At 35.8% G+C, this 16,306-nt stretch overlaps 1 long non-coding RNA gene across 1 annotated transcript; it reads left to right on the top strand.

Annotated features, from left to right (window-relative positions):
* Nucleotides 1-153: 153 nt before the first annotated feature.
* On the top strand, nucleotides 154-5,871 carry LOC106016544 (uncharacterized). The gene is made up of 3 exons (XR_001189350.5): nucleotides 154-437; nucleotides 5,080-5,239; nucleotides 5,326-5,871. It is a non-coding gene; the product is annotated as an uncharacterized lncRNA (long non-coding RNA).
* The last annotated feature ends 10,435 nt before the right edge of the window (nucleotides 5,872-16,306 follow it).

Genomic DNA, 16,306 nt, shown 5'->3' with positions numbered 1-16,306 from the left:
TCAGACAAATTCAGCCTTTCAATCAGGTACAGAGTTTTAACTGCAAGCGGAAGTAATTAGAACTGGTTACATTGGTTTCTGTTGGCAATCTAAAAATCAAGGCTGTCTATTTCCTAAAATGTATGCTTTATTGCAGGTGGAAAGTTGAGGATGACCTATGGCCTGTGCTGTGAAAAGCAGGAACTAAATGATCACAGTGTAAATGTATCTGATCACTTATTCAGAAACTCCATCAAATTAACTACCGCTGTTTCTGCCATCCACTAACTACCATGGTTATTGGGGTCATAATGCTGCTGGAGTTGGGACAGGACAGGTCTTGAGAGAAATTAAGACTTAAAAGGACATGAGATTTTTCTGAAAATGTTAAATGAAAAGGGGAAGCAGGAGTAAGGAGACAAGACTAGGGTCACATTGGTGATTCTACAGGTTGAAAAGTAAGTTTCTGAGATTCAAGTTCAGAATAGTTATTCTGGATTTACCTTATTGTGCTATTCATTTACATTATTTGAATGGGGGGGGGGGGGGGAAGGTAAACACAATATCTGAAGAACAGAAAAACAAACAGAAAAAAAAAAAAACAAAAAAAACACCCTTAGCCCAAGGCTAGATTTCCCCTTCTGTGCCTGACTTTTAGATGAGCACCCTAGAAAAATATAAAATCTGTTCCTGATGGATCTTGTGTTATGTATGCCACAAATAAATAGAACAAGCATATTTCCCATTCATTGGTTTGAAAATAGCACTTTGTCTCCATTTTAGCAGAATGACTTTAACAGAAAGGACAAAGAAGACAAAGAGAAGTGCCAATTTTATTCTACACTGACTGCATCAAGGTTTAGTACACATGCTGAGGAGAGTGCAGATACTTATTAAAGATGCTGACATTGGCATAAAAAAGTAATTACAGTATTGTGCCTCCCTTTGTAACAAACAACTCTACTTCCCTATCTTAGAGGTGACTCAAAGTCTTAAATTAGAATTCTCAGGGTTTCCCACATAGGCAAACACTGCAGGATTTGAACCAGTGGATATGTTTCCTGCTCATTTGGTTACTGCTAACTATAATTATAGTATTTATGAATTTAAACCTTAATGACAACAAACACAGTAGCTCCATTGCTCTTGTACTAGAGATGTCACTTTCAGTTTTTCCATAAACATTATGTTAAAATTGGGTGAATATTCAGAGGCTTTTAGAGGGAAGGATTTTTTTTTTCTTTGTAACTCAGATATAGGGGTGATTGGGGAAACTTCCAGACAAGACATGGAAGCACTGATGCAAAGCCTTAAATATATATTTTTATGTCTAAGGCGTTCCTGATAAATAAATAAATAGAATGGAATTCTTTGCAGCTGTTTTTCCCACCTTGAGATCTGGATGGACTTTCCAGAAAGTACAAACTGGTGACTGACTTCCATCTCTGGTAAAAGTGAAGAATCCGTAATAAATCTCCATAATTAATCCATAAATAATATAAATAATAAAACTGTAATATCCTCAGAGGGTGGCGAGGTACTGGAACAGGTTGCCCAGAGAGGTTTTGGATGCCCAATCCCTGGAGGTGTTCAAGACCAGGTTAGATGAGGCCCTGAGCAACCAGGGTGGTATCCTGTTTATGACAGGGCGGTTGGAACTGGGTGATCTTTGAGGTCCCTTACAACCCAGACCTATGATTCTATGATAAAAAAAAAAAAAAAAAAAAAAAAAAAAAAAAGATCTAGAATCAGTATGTTTTTTGTGAAGGAAAAAATTGTCTTACTAAACTCCCAGAGTTTTATGAGCATGTAATTAAGTGCATGGATGGAAATGATGCAGTGGATATGAAGTATTTGAATTTTCAGACATATTTCAGAAAATTCCACACTAGAAGCTTTGACAGGGCCAAAGATGCCATCTACAGTCATAATCTCTGAAAGTAAGAAAGGTAATTTTATGAGTTGAAAGCTGAGTAAAGGATAGGAAACAAAGGGTTAAGGCTTAATAGATTCTCACTGTGATATAGAAGAGCTAGCAGTAACATGATGACTGCAGGTAATGGTTTTGTTTTCTAAAGTAGTATCTCTTTTTTTTTTTGACACTGGAAGAGGTAAATTAGATAGGCCATCGGTCTCATCTAGTAGGCTGGTGACCTGCACAGATGTATTCTTATAGCTTATTATGTTTTTTCCAGTACTTGGATTGTACTGATAGTTTGAAGAACAAAAAAAAAGTAACTAACGTAAAATGTAAAAATAAATAAAGAAATGTAAAAAATAAAGGACAGATCTTAGCCACTAAGCAATCCTTTGTCAAAGTGTGGGAATGTGAAAGTTATGGAGTTACATGGAAGAACTTCTTTACTGAAAGGGTTGTTAGGCACTGGAACAGGCTGCCCAGGGAGGTGGTGGAGTCACCATCCCTGGAAGTCTTCAAAAGACGCTTAGATGTAGAGCTTAGGGATATGGTTTAGTGGTGACTGTTTGTGTTAGGTTAGAGGTTGGACTCGATGATCTTGAGGTCTCTTCCAACCTAGAAATTCTGTGATTCTGTGATTCTGTGATATGGTCTGGTAGAGAGCATCCCATGCTTGAGATATCTCAACTTACCTTACTGTCTGATCATACTATGACACTGTTCATATCATCTCTTATTTTTGCTTTTGCTTTGCTCTAACCATTTTGTCTGCGAGGAGAATACTTATTTTCTGTTTGATTTATTTATTTATTTATTTATTTTAAGCATTATCTCTTATCCACCAGTAACAGTTCAGTAAGGCTTATTACATGTTGGCAATTTGAAACACGAAGCTGTGAAGATAAGGTGCAGCTGTAGTGAAAAGGGCCATTTTCTAGTAGCAGAACAGCAATACATTCAAAGAGTGAAAGGTGAAATATAGCCCATTCTCCCTCTCCCCCACACTTTCCTTTCTAGCTTTTGCTTCTGTGAACATTATCTGCTGTCTATGAATGTATTCCTTCTTTCCTTTTTCATATTTCATACTGCTGTGTGTCCTGTTCAACAAAGTCCTTAAGCGTATGTATGAACCTAACCAGAACTAACCTTAACAATTTGATGTGGCACTATCTGAGGTAGTCCTCACAGAGGCATCTTCAGTATTGGGAGGTGCAGGTTCAGTATATTTTGGCTAGCTTTATACCTTACTGAAAGCATCACTTGACAAGATAAATTTCCAATTTGTCTGAGATTATTACTCCAAGGACAGTACAAGTTCACATGTTTAATGGTATTCATAAAATATTTCAGGTCTCTTTATCTTGTAAGCTTCCCTTATCTCATGCTGCAGGGTTATTTAACTAGGTTTTTGGAGGAGGGGAAGGTTGTTTAGTTTTTATTTATTTATTATTGCCTAATAAGTACATAACACTCTTATCATGAAATGGAATTTTAAAAAGTTCTGCAAATGTTTGTATGTCTCCTTTTGGAGAATTTCTTTGCCACTACTTTTCTCAATTCCTTGCTCCATGTTGGCCCTGGCACCATGGGCAGCTGTGGTCAGCCACCTACCAGGAGAGGGGATGGAGTGCAGTCCTTACAGCTGTGCAACAAGATTCCCCTCCCTGCAGGTGCTAGAGGAACTTTTGCTACCAAGATCAGTGAATCCAGGACTGCAGCTGCAGACTGCAGCCTACAATGGACATGAAGTGTCTTCACACTGTGAAGGATGTCTGTCTGCTCAGTGATGTTATTATTCTTACATGAAATGTATCCAGGAGCTGGTTAATACTTTGATGAGTTTTAGCAGGAATATCTCAGCTGAAATATTTTCAAGTTGGAATGTGCCTTTTCAGTTTAAAATAAAATCTAATTTCCTGGAGATATGAAATCATTATTCTATAGCACAAGATAGGAATATCTTCTATTCCTAAATCTCCCATAAATAAAAATAAAATAAAAATATTTTTAAAGTTGTAAATAGTACATAAAAATAAATAGAAAACAATATTATTTTAGAATGCTTCAGATATATGAATCTTATATACAGCAAAGTTAGAAAGCACAAAAAAAGAATATGATTAATAAATATAATTTTTCTGCAATTTCTTAGTAGTTCTATAATTCCTCATTTTTATTTTGTACTTTGATACGCTACTTTGCTTTGTCATGACTATCAATGTATCAAAACTTTCTCATCCAACTTTTGCTAAAGTATTTTAATTAAAATTGGAGTATTTACAGTTGTTATATGATATTAATATTCCAGTAGGCATAAAATTTTCACTAAATAATATTGAATAATTAAGAAGGAATACATTATTGATCAGATAGGAAAAGTTTCCTACAATATAAAATGCTATTGTGCTTTGTTTGTGTTTTTAATATCTGTTTTTGAGATCTCAAGTTGATATTGGTAAATGACTTCATAGCATACAGACTAAGCAAATTTTAGATGAACATCACCTACTGTTGTAAAGGACATTATCTGGAGGGACAAATATGAAGGTGAATGTCATAGTGTTGTTTCTTTAATTCCCCGAAATAGGGAATTAAAATACATTTAAAAAGTAGGGGATTAAAATACATGAAGAAAGTAAAAGTCAAATTTTCTATTTACTATAATATTTGCTAAGATTGGTACTTACTGTATCATGTCACAATTCCCTTTGGGGGATTATCCCAAAGGAATAGCTCTGACTGCTGCTTTAACAGAGAGAAAGAGAGAGAGAGAGAGAGAGAGAGAGAGAGAGAGAGACTGAAATACATATTATGATGGAACAGTGATTATGAAAAGGAGATCACAGTCTGAAACAAGAGCACACCGAGACATTTCATCTGAAAATCGTCTGTTGATGTAGAATTTCACAGTTTGAATTTTCTGTGCAGTCTCTTGGTTTCTCTTCATAAATGTTTAAAGGACAGACTTTGAAATTGCTCTTACACAGAAACTTTTCAGTCCTACTTTTCATTTTTGACTAGTTTCTTAAAAAGATATCTTACAGAACATCAAGTACATGTAATATAATGGTGACATGCAGTCCATGTTTTAACTTTGTTTCCTTGGGAAATTAAGTTCCTGTATTATAACTCTTTCTTTCCTTTCCCTCTCCTCTTCATACATTTTTGATCTTGTTGTGCAGGTGTGAGGCTGTTTGACAGAGCAGTCTCAAAGGCTTTATCCCAGCTAGAGGACCTACGTACCTGTGCACAGCCCAGCTGCCTACTGCAGGAAGAGATCCAGATGCATACCAGCCTTTTCCCCCAGGGTGAAGGAAAGATTTTCTCATCTGCCCTGAAAAGGTAAAAAGAATCCAAGTTAGCACCCTGTAGAAGGAGAGGCTGCATAGTGAGTTTAGCATTATTTGTGCCATTTGGATAATCAACAGGTTGGTCAGCACCCACAGGCTCTGGCCTGACATAGCCTGTTCACCCAGCCCAGGTGCCTGAGAAGTGGAATTAAGCAGGAGCTGACTGGTGAATGCAGTGAGTGACTGATGTTTCTGTGAGATGGGCCAAGAAACACCAGCAGGATCCAGAAATGTTGCCAGAGGAAATCCAAGGGGAAGATTAAGTATATTGTGGACAAGGAACAACCTGGCAATATAATGATGGTAAGAAGTTGGGGGTTGCTAGTCTGGGACTGTTTCATGGAAATTCATGGAACTGTTATTGTTGAATCAGTTGTTGAAATTGCTTATTTTTGAATCATTGAATTGTTATTTAGTATTTACTGTTACTTGCTGAAGAGTTCCTCTTTGAACCGTTGTTAATGTTAGCACTCACACCTGATCATTTGAAAAGAAGCTCAGATGTGAATGGCTCTGTAGATGTACTTCTAGAACATAAAATATCAGCTGTGAGAAACTGTGACATTTAGACCTATATAGAAGTAGCCATCTTACTTACAGGAGCAATAAAACCACCTTACTCAAAGACAGTCTGCAGTTAAGCATCATAAAACATAGAAAGATAAATAAAATAATAAAAAACACTGTTATTTATTTATTTGTTTGTTTGTTTTTCTTCCTGAAGCACATTATTTGCTCTATTTCTACAGACTTACTGAAGGACTACAAGAACAGGGAATGGCAATTTCGTTTGGCAATACCTATATTCCTACTAACAGACCCATGTTTTATTACCCAATTACCATATGCCATAGGCCACGCTCTGGAATGTGATCCTCTCCTAAATCATTTTTTGCCAGCAAAATGATCACCAAAAAGTCTTCAGTTACTAATGGAAATCTATTAGGACTGAGTGTGTAGAAAAGACGAGGGTGATAGTTGGGATGTACTGAATCAATTCATCAATTCATCAAACACCGGCACCTAGAGTACAATCACTCAAGCAACACAAAATACTCTCAAAGGGGAAAAAAAAAGAAAGGAGAAAAAAAAAAAAAAAAAAAAAAAAAAAGCCCTTAGCTTATAAAGCTTGAAGAAATAGATGTTTCTATACTTTCCCTTTAATATTTGCAGTGTTCCCCAACACTCTTGTTTTCAAAGCTTATTCTACAGTGAACAACTTGTATTTTATATTTATTCACCTTAAAACTTAGATCTTCAAGTCCCTAACATACAAGCATACCGCTTTTCAAATGCAACCACCTCTAGTGTATTTGCAAACTATCCTAATAAATTCTTCCTAATAACCAGAGTAGGAAGGATTGGAAGATTTTTATTTTTACTTTTTAATTTGCCAGAGAAACAAGAACAAAAATTGAGCTGTATGCTTCTATCTCTATGACCTAATGGCTCACATTACTTTATCCCAGTAGCTTTCATAGATAAAAAGTGGTTTTACCTTCTCTTTTTCCTGTGCCACTTAATATAAAAGTACACGTTAGTCCACTCAAAGTTAAGGCTCTGTAAGAAAAAAACATCATGATTGACAGATACTCACTGTGATTACCACAAAATTGAAGAGCTCAGCTAAAAATATTAATGTTCTGATTTGGTAATTTGCTCCCTCTCTCACTGTCACCTAGTCAAAAAAGGTTCAGTTTTGAAAGATTCATCATGGTGCTGTGTGCTCAGGCAAGTTGCAGATCAGATCAATATTTAAATTATCTGACTATACTCAGTAATGATCTTAGCGAAGCTGCAGAAATGACTATAATAGATGCCTATTTAAAGTGCAATGGCAGATATAAAATGTGTTCACCATGATGACTGTTTTTCACTGTTTAGTGTATCACTCATTATTTCAATTTAATTAAAATTGATAAGACTCATAATGTTGGAAAACTTTTGACTCTATATCTCCCCAACTTTTGTTTGGCACATAAAGTTGCTAATTTTGATTATTATTTTTCTCTACTGGCAATGTATTTTTTTCAGTGTATAAGCCAAAATATCATATATGAACACTAACTTCATTTGGGAATCAGTTGGTAATAATTTTCTCAAATTGTCATTAGTTTTCCTGCAGGTTTTCCTCTAACAGTGCAGTTCCCACTCCTTGAGTAAGCAACTATCTTTTAAAAAGTGGGTGGCACTTTACTGTGTTTAAATATGAGATCTGCAAGCAGCAGGATCAGAGATTTTTCATTCATTTTGGATGTAAAGAGGTATGGACAAATAGAAGATTTTATTTTTATTTTTTAAAAGAACATGCATACACAAATAACACACAAAATTTATTTGTAGTTTTGAGACCTTAATCTTAAAACTTTAGGTGGAAATCCTCACTGCCATGATCTTTAATATGTTTAAGTGACAGGGAACTATATGCATGAAATAGCTTAAGAGCCAAAAATAAATAAATAAATAAATAAAAATTAGTCACTGTAGTATATTACCAGCAGTTCAGGTCTGGGAGCAGAGATTAAAACCATGAGATGTGTAAGGGCAATCTGCAGTGCACAGGGAGAGCCAGGATGCATCTATTCTCATCATTCAGTGAGCACTTCAGCACCACAGGTTACAGATCATGCAGACTATCACCTCTGCAGAGCACATTACTGCTCCTGCTCCTAGGGGGCTTTTTGTGCAAAAGTAGAGAATCGAGAGGCAAAAGCATGCCCAGGTCTCTCTCTGACAAGGAAATGTAATAAAGCGACAAGACTGTGGCTACAGCTGGGCTTAGGAGATGGGGAATGATCCTTGCTATATTCATCATAATCTTGTACACACAAAAATGGATTCTGCAGTGACCTATACAATGAAAAAATGACTTCTTGCTAGCCAAACTGGAAACAACTGGTCATCTGAAATCATAATGTTCCCTGTAGCTTTAGTACCTTATGATAGCAGCACAAAGGTAATTCAGTCCAGGTCAAGAAGTATTTACTACTAACACGTGCATGAATCCACTCAGAAAAGTTAGTAGCAACCATTCTTTTCTTTAACAATCTGGCTGTGAGAGTGTGATACTAATAACTTTATTTACCAGTCATTTTTTTTCCCAGAAAAGTGGAGAATCTGAATAGCTCTTCCTGATGGAGGGAGTTAAACCTTCCACCTAAAAGTAAAAGACCAACAAACACAAGTGCACAGAGGTAAGTATAATTCAATATGGGAATATCCATGTGATAGAATAAGTCTTTGAAAACAACTGTCCTTTTAAAAGGACAGTGGATTTGCTCAGCTTTGAATCGCACAAATACTTATGTTTCTTTTTTCATTGGGAAGAAACAACAGTTTTCATTAAGTAGCTACCAGGGCTACTATGCTTTGGCAGGGCTACTCTGTTTCTTATTCAATGATAGAATTCATTTTAAAATTTTAATATGTTTGCTAAAATTCCATCATGATTTGGCAGATACAGAGAAGATATTTTTCTACTACCTAAACTACACACAACAAAATGTTTTTTACCTGTACCTCTCAATACATTTTTTGTCTTTTTTCAAAGTCAGTTAACCAGTCATAAAATTCTGTTTTGAAACAGCTACTTTGTTTATAACATGAAACTGGTCTTTTCAGGAATTATATACCTGCATGAGGATTTATATTGCAGGGTTTTAGCATCTAGTATGTGTCCATAGAGGAAAGAAATGACATTTATAAATATATATCATAATTTCTTTTATTTCATTTTTGGTTGTTGCATTACCTCATGGAAACCAATAGACTTTGCTTTTCTTGCATTGAATGAAATGAGTCAAATTTCTCAAAATGGCATCAAGCATATGAAAAATAAATCAAGAATAATGCAAATACTTGGAGAAAGATGGAAATAAATCTTTATGTAGACTATAATAAAAGGCTACACTTGATTTATAATACGAATTAAATCTATAGAAATAACAATCATATCCGTTTTCCTATTCATTTATATTCTTATATTGCTATAGTATCATTAAATAAAATATGCACAACCTGCTCACAAGCACAAAAGTAGGTATAAATATAGCACCAATCAAAATAAATTTGTTCACTTCTATAGAAAGAATTGGTGCCATTTCTTAAATACATCTGGGAATAATATTTCCCACTGTACCAATAATATAATTTTATTTTAGACCTTATAGCTATTTTAAAACTTACAGAAAGTTCAGGCTATATTGTTATAGAAATGGGAATATTCTAGATAGATTGGATTACACAGTGTAAAATTGACTGCAGAGAAAATCCTGAAGATTTTTGCAGCAAGTGAGTCTTGGTGGAGGAGTGTGGGGGAATCATGAAAGTGTTTCTAATAAGGCATTTGCAGGTGCTGAAATATTATTACTAAGCTAGAAACTGCTTTGAGGAGTCAGATGTGAAAAACTCATTTTTGGTATCAGAGGAGTCACCACTGAAACAAGGTAAGAAAGGATTTATATGTGAGCAGGCTTCAGTTTCTGCAGAAATCTTTTGCACATCACAAAAACTGAAAGGCTCCTCATTAGGATTCATTTGTAGATAAATGAACATGCTTTGCATGAAATTGAAATAGGAACTCAGTGAAAAGCTGCTTTTAAAGAGCCTGAAAGTGATTTCACAGACATTACAATGCAGCAAATTTGAAATAATTTATTTAAATCTCTTACTATAGTTCACATTGTTCTCTAATTATGAATTGGAAACACTAGTTTTTAGTGTGTCCTGTGCTGAATCTGTAAGCCATCCAGTATAAAATTATCATAAAATAATAGAATACTAAGTACAGCTCTGGTCCAACAAGAATGGAACAAATTCATCTGGTAAAGGACTTATCATTTCATTTCTCAAGAACCAACTGATACTCAGCCAGACTGGTAGCAAGAAGTTTTAGCATCCAGCTGAGGTTTGACCAGGATAAAAATTAAGTCTTTAAGTATAGACGAAACTAGGAGAGAAAATAGGAAAAACCCGCATTGGTGAGGAAGCATGGAATGGAATATGGAAGCGTTCTCACCTAGCTGTGACATACTAGACTATTAACCAACAACCTGAAATTTTAAACATATTTTTTACATTAAGTATTTAAGTAACCCCAAAGAAAACAAAGAGAAAACAAAGAAATACACAAGAATAAATTTGACTGAAAATATCTCTAAACTACTACTATGCTTATCTGTACTGTACACAGACATCAAAGGCAACTTGTGTTTCAGCATTTCAGAACTTAGTTAGAAACGCACTCTTTCCTTCCTAGAGAGGACATTCTTCTACATAGTGGCACTTCAGTCTATATCATGGATGCTGGCCTTTGTGAAATCTGGGGTACTGGACATCACTACCAAGGTGTTGGCAGTGGGGTGGCTGCAAGAGGATGGGGCTGCCTGGTGTCAGACACAGTTGGATCCAGCTGGCTGCAATGGGCTGGGCTGAGCCTCCCCAGGAGCAGGCCCCGGGCCGGAGCTGCAGCCCATGGAGAGGAGCCCACGCAGGAGCAGGGGGTCTGTGGGGAGCTGCCACCCGTGGGGGACCCCGTTTGCTCCTGATATTATGGACCCATATCTGGAGCAGTTCTTGAAGAGCTGCTGCCTGTGGAATGCCCACACAGGATCAGTTCAGGAAGGATGGCATCCTATAGGAGGAACCCGCTTTGGAGCAGGGGCAGAGAGTGACCATGAAGGAGTGGCAGAGACAAAGTATTTGGGACTGATCGCAGCCCCCATGCCACATTCCCCTACACTACTCTGTGGGAGGACGTAGAAGGAATGATATTGCATCTGGGATGGGGATGCTTTTCTAATTTTCTAATTTTTCTAAGTTTTTAAAATTTTCTATTTTTTTTTTCTATCCAGTGCTCTTTGTTTTTAATTGGTACTGTTATTATTTATTTATTTATTTATTTCCCAAATTGAGTCTGGTTTGCCCTTGATGGTAATTTGTAATGCTCTCCTTTGTCTTTATTTCAACCAACAAGCTTTTCCATCTTATGTTTTTCTCCTGTCCTTGTCCTCTTGAGGAAGAAGAGTGAGAGTGCCTGTGTGGGCATCTTGCAGCCAGCCAAGGTCAACCTACAACATCTGGAAATATTCAATATTTTCAAAAACAATTAGTTATTTTGGGCATACAAAGGTATATATATTAATGACAAAATTTTAAAATAAGCTGTCCTTCTCTTTATCTATACAATGTTACTTACTTTGTCTGTCCTCTAATGAAAATTGTTTTAGTTTCTCATTATAAACCAATGCTGAGCTTGCCATTTTTCTCTTCTATTTTGCAATTTCTGCAGGAAAACATGACACATGAAAAAAAAACAAACACTTTCCTTACTGATAGTATTAAAAATTTTAAAAGCAGGTTACCCCATTCTGAAAAGCTGAATAAATTTTGTTTCAAATCATCATGTTTTTTAGCAGTTTTGAAATAATACATGTGAAGATCATGGCCAGAAACTCGGATTTGTTCAAGAGGATGGCCTGTGTAAAAGAGATAATCATTTTGTGCCTCCAGTGGAAAAAACATAAATTATTTATATTCTATTAATTCCTCTGGTTGTTATATGATCCTTACTACTGATCTACCTTGTTGGTGATGCATTTTTCCTTTCTTTCTTTCCACCTTTTTTTTTTTTTTTTTTTTTTTTTAATTTAATCAGCAGTATCACTGAACTCATGTTTGTTGGCTACATTTTAAAAGGTATCTCATCAATCATTTCTGATGTCTGGTAGTTGGCAGAACTAGTAGCAAGCCCTCAGTGAATGGGATAATAAACATGATATTAATATTTAGAAAAACAGATGTAAATATAGTTCTGTTTAAATTTATTTCTTTCACCAGAATGAAAAATAAAATAATCTGTGAATGGTGTTTTATGAATATTATGAATACAGTCTTGCACAAGCCAAAAACATAAATTAAAATGAGAACTATCTCAAAGAGATAGTTACTTTCTTCTAGTTGAAAGCCAAGTTCATTTGCTTCAAGTGCAGCAAAATTTATCCAAAAAAAAAAAAAAAAAATCATATGGGCTTTGTCAAGCACCTAAAGACAGATGAAAATTTTTTCATGTCAATATTTCTAGTAAAAATACAAAATGTCTTTTATTGGTAGGTTTGGTCCATATGTTCACAGCAGACATTTAAAGACAGATAATTTTACAATAACAAAACATGGCTTTGGCATTAATATTATGCTGAAACCATGATTCTTAAGGTTAAGTTGTCTAACTCAAAGCAAAAGAAAATACACGACCTATGTACCCCGCCAAAGCAAGCCAGCAGCTCTGGAGTTTTAAATATTTAAAGATGCTCACAAGAAAATTGTACCTCATGAATTATTTGTAAAAACAATTTAAAGGATACTTTTAAACATGGGAGAAAATATTATGCTAGTTGTCAAATTATTTGCTAATATCATCAACTTATTTTATAATACATCTATTTTTGCTGGTACTCTTTATCTAAACCTAAACTTTTATTTTTGTAATTCTCTTTCTTTACCTCATTTCTTTCTAGTGTTAAAAACAATATGGAAATGAGCCAAAAGTACAAGTAAATAAAATATTTTTGCTGCATGTTATAGGTATGCTTTCTTTTGGCTTTGAGCACCACTGAAGACACCTGTCCATTTTTAAATCATTATGTATAATAGCAATGTCACATACATACAGAAAACCGGAATGGACCTGGAAGGATAACCTAGTACCTCTCCTAGGCAAGATAATCCTCAGCTATTGCCTTCTGGACAGATCATTTTCTCAGAGACCTCCATTGGCACAGACTCCATAAACTCCTTGGCCAACATGTTGCAGTGCCCCATGAGTCTCAGTGTTAAATTTCCTGACTTCTAAACTGAATCATAGGTGCTTTCATTTAAGCCCAATACTTCTTGTTCTGTTATAAACAGAAATACCAGCTATTTATTTATTACTTGTCAGTAGACATTTTGGTATTTTGAGACAGTCCTGCTCAACCCTCTCTTGAAATTAAGCATGCCTGCATCTTTAAATCTTTCACAGCAAAGTGGAAAATGACTCACTAAAACATCCTATAGAAAATGTTGGGAAACTTGCACTGGATCATATTCTCAATATGAGTCAGTGTCACATTTTGACAATATAATGGCCTATAAAAGGCAGAAAACCATACTGAAATGTACAGTCTACGTACTATCCACATCACTCATTTGAAATGGTAATAAATTTATTTCCCCTTACCTTCTTTGTTGATTTAATCAATATATTCATCTGTTAAAGCAAGTATGTGTGCTCAGAACAGTTGTCTTCTTTTCAAAAAAACAATGCTAAAAAAAACAAAACAAAACAAAAAACAAAAACATGATCATATTTACTTCAGATTAAGGCAATCCTGCTTAAACACACATGAAGTTAAGAATGACTAATATTCAAATAAACAACTTCAGTTCTTTCATGAAGGGTTTTATCATGCCAGTGAAACTTAAGAATGTGCTTTGCTGTACAGAGATGGCTTTAGCATGGTAAAAGTTTTCTGATTTTTTTTTTATTTATTTTTTTTTAAGGGGGGAGGTGTGCATACATATGTATACGTATATATATATTTATGCATATACATGTGTGCACATACACATGTTCATATATATGTCTATATATGCATGTTCATATATATATATGAAGTAATTAAAAAAATATACTAATTACTTCAGTGCTTCAATGAAGTAATTACTTCATTGCAGACATACAGTCTTCCTTAATGAACTTTAACTTTGATTCAGTTTTCTCGTTATCAACATTCAATACTGTTGGGTAACTTTTGCCATGCACTTCACATGGATACTCAAGAGATTTCAGTAAAGCCCTCCGACATTTCTGTTGTCAGGTATTTCCCTAATGCATTCCCTAGTTGAAGGAGCAACTGAAATACATCTGTCTGTGGCGTTTGTTCATACCATATGTTGATGTAAACTATACCATCTTATAGTGCCATTACACATGCCACATTCATTAACTTATCATACTGATTAGTCATAGAATCATAGAATCATAAAGGTTGGAAAAGACCTTCAATATCATCTGGTCCAACCATCACCCTACTACCAATGTCACTCACTAAACCATGTCCAACCTTTCCTTAAACACCCCCAGGGATGGTGACTCCACTACCTCCCTGGGCAACCTGTTCCAATGCCTCACTACTCTTTCTGAGAAGAAATGTCTCCTAATTTCCAACTTGAACTTCCCCTGGCACAGCTTGAGGCCACTCCCTCTTGTCCTACCACTAATTACCTGCAAGAAGAAGCTGACCCCCAGCTCCCCACACCTTCCTTTCAAGTAGTTCTAGAGAGCAATAAGGTCTCCCCTGAGCCTCCTCCCCTCCAGACTAAACAACCCCAGTTCCCTCAGCCACTGCTTACAGTCCTTGTGTTCCAGGCCCTTCACCAGCTTCGTAGCCCTTCTCTGGACACATTCCAGGGCCTCGATATCCTTCTTGAAGAAGGAACAGTCACCTCCCTGGTCCTGTTGGCTACGCTATTCCTGATACAAGACAGGATGTTTTTGGCTTTCTTGACCACCTGGGCACACTGCCAGCTCGTGTTCAGGCAAACATCAATCAGCACCCCCAGATCCTTTTCCTCTGCATAGTTTTCAAGCCACCTTTCACACGTTCTATTTGGTGTTTATTCCAGCTGCAGAAAACACTGTATACGTGCTGGCATAGATTAGAATGAGCCTACCTTTACTCTCTTACCCTTACTTTTCTGGACACACATAAAGTAGAGGTCAAAATCAGGTCCCTGGTTAGGTCAATGCACAAACTTCAGCCAGCTTGAGAGGAGTCAGGGTTTCATCCCAAAGGACCACATTCAGACTTCAGTTGCCTTTCACCTTTGAAAACTGACAGGTATAATTACACGCATTAAAATATACTTCTTCTTTAGCTATTTCTTAGAAGGAACACAGACAACAGCCATACTAGTTTTCTCAGGATGTTGTTCTGACTGTGGTTACTACACACGTGCAAAGTGGCATAAAGTTACACCTAGATCGAAAAAAAAAACAAAAAAATAAAATACCAGCACTTAGCCTTACCTCCCACCCCAAACACCCATGTACAACAGAATAGGTATACATTCCTTAAAGTTTGAATAAAAAGTACTAATTCCCACTGCACATTGACATAAAAGGAACTCCATGTTGGGTAAGAGCAACATAGGGAACTCAAAAGCTATGATTTTGGAAACATAAAAAATAAATCTAATAATGTTTATATTTTAACTGGCTGGACAGTATAAAGAAATTAAAACAGATAGCAAAGAAGAAGACATACAAAGGAGGATAGTATGTGTAAAATACTGCTTTGCTTGATGCTGATGACTAGGACTCTGGGAGTGACCTTGCATTCATAGTCTAAAAGGCTGTCCTGGAGCAGCACACCCCCTTTAGTCTTTGTACAGAAGCAAACAGATCACAGATTTTGCTTTTAAGACAATCCTAAGGAGACAATGAAGATTTGAAGTATGTTCAAAAGGAGTCAGGAAGGGAAGAAGGAGAGGAGGAAATGTTAATGAAAGGTACATAAACAGACTAGAAAATATCTAATGAAATATAAATATGGAACTACTCAAAGAAAAAAAAAATGGAGGATGAGAAATAAATAAATAAATAAACACAAGAAACCCACTGTAAGAGAAAAATAACCTTTTGTGTAAAGTAATAGGGTTGTAACTCTTTAAATAACTTGGGAGCCCTCTAGAGGTACTTACTGTATTCTATGCTTTTGTGGCTGTCAGCACCACAACGTGAACACAACCAAGGCTGTGATGCTTGCATATTTTTACCAATCTCAATCATCTGGGACCCAGCTCTGCAATTATGGATGTTGTTGAAAGACCGACTGCATTGCAATAAATGATAAAAATGCTGCTACTAGAAAACAACAACAACAACAACAACAACAAAACACTATAAAGGTGCAAATATGTCAGAGAACTTGGAACAGGAGTCAGTCATATTTATATTGCTGAAGCTAACTGACTTTAAAACAAAACAAAACAAAAACAAACACACACACACACACACAGA

This window comes from Anas platyrhynchos, chromosome 4 (assembly GCF_047663525.1).
Source record: "Anas platyrhynchos isolate ZD024472 breed Pekin duck chromosome 4, IASCAAS_PekinDuck_T2T, whole genome shotgun sequence".
Taxonomy (NCBI): Eukaryota; Metazoa; Chordata; class Aves; order Anseriformes; family Anatidae; genus Anas; species Anas platyrhynchos.
Note: the sequence above shows the minus strand (reverse complement) of the source record. Positions and strands in the feature narration are given on the sequence as shown.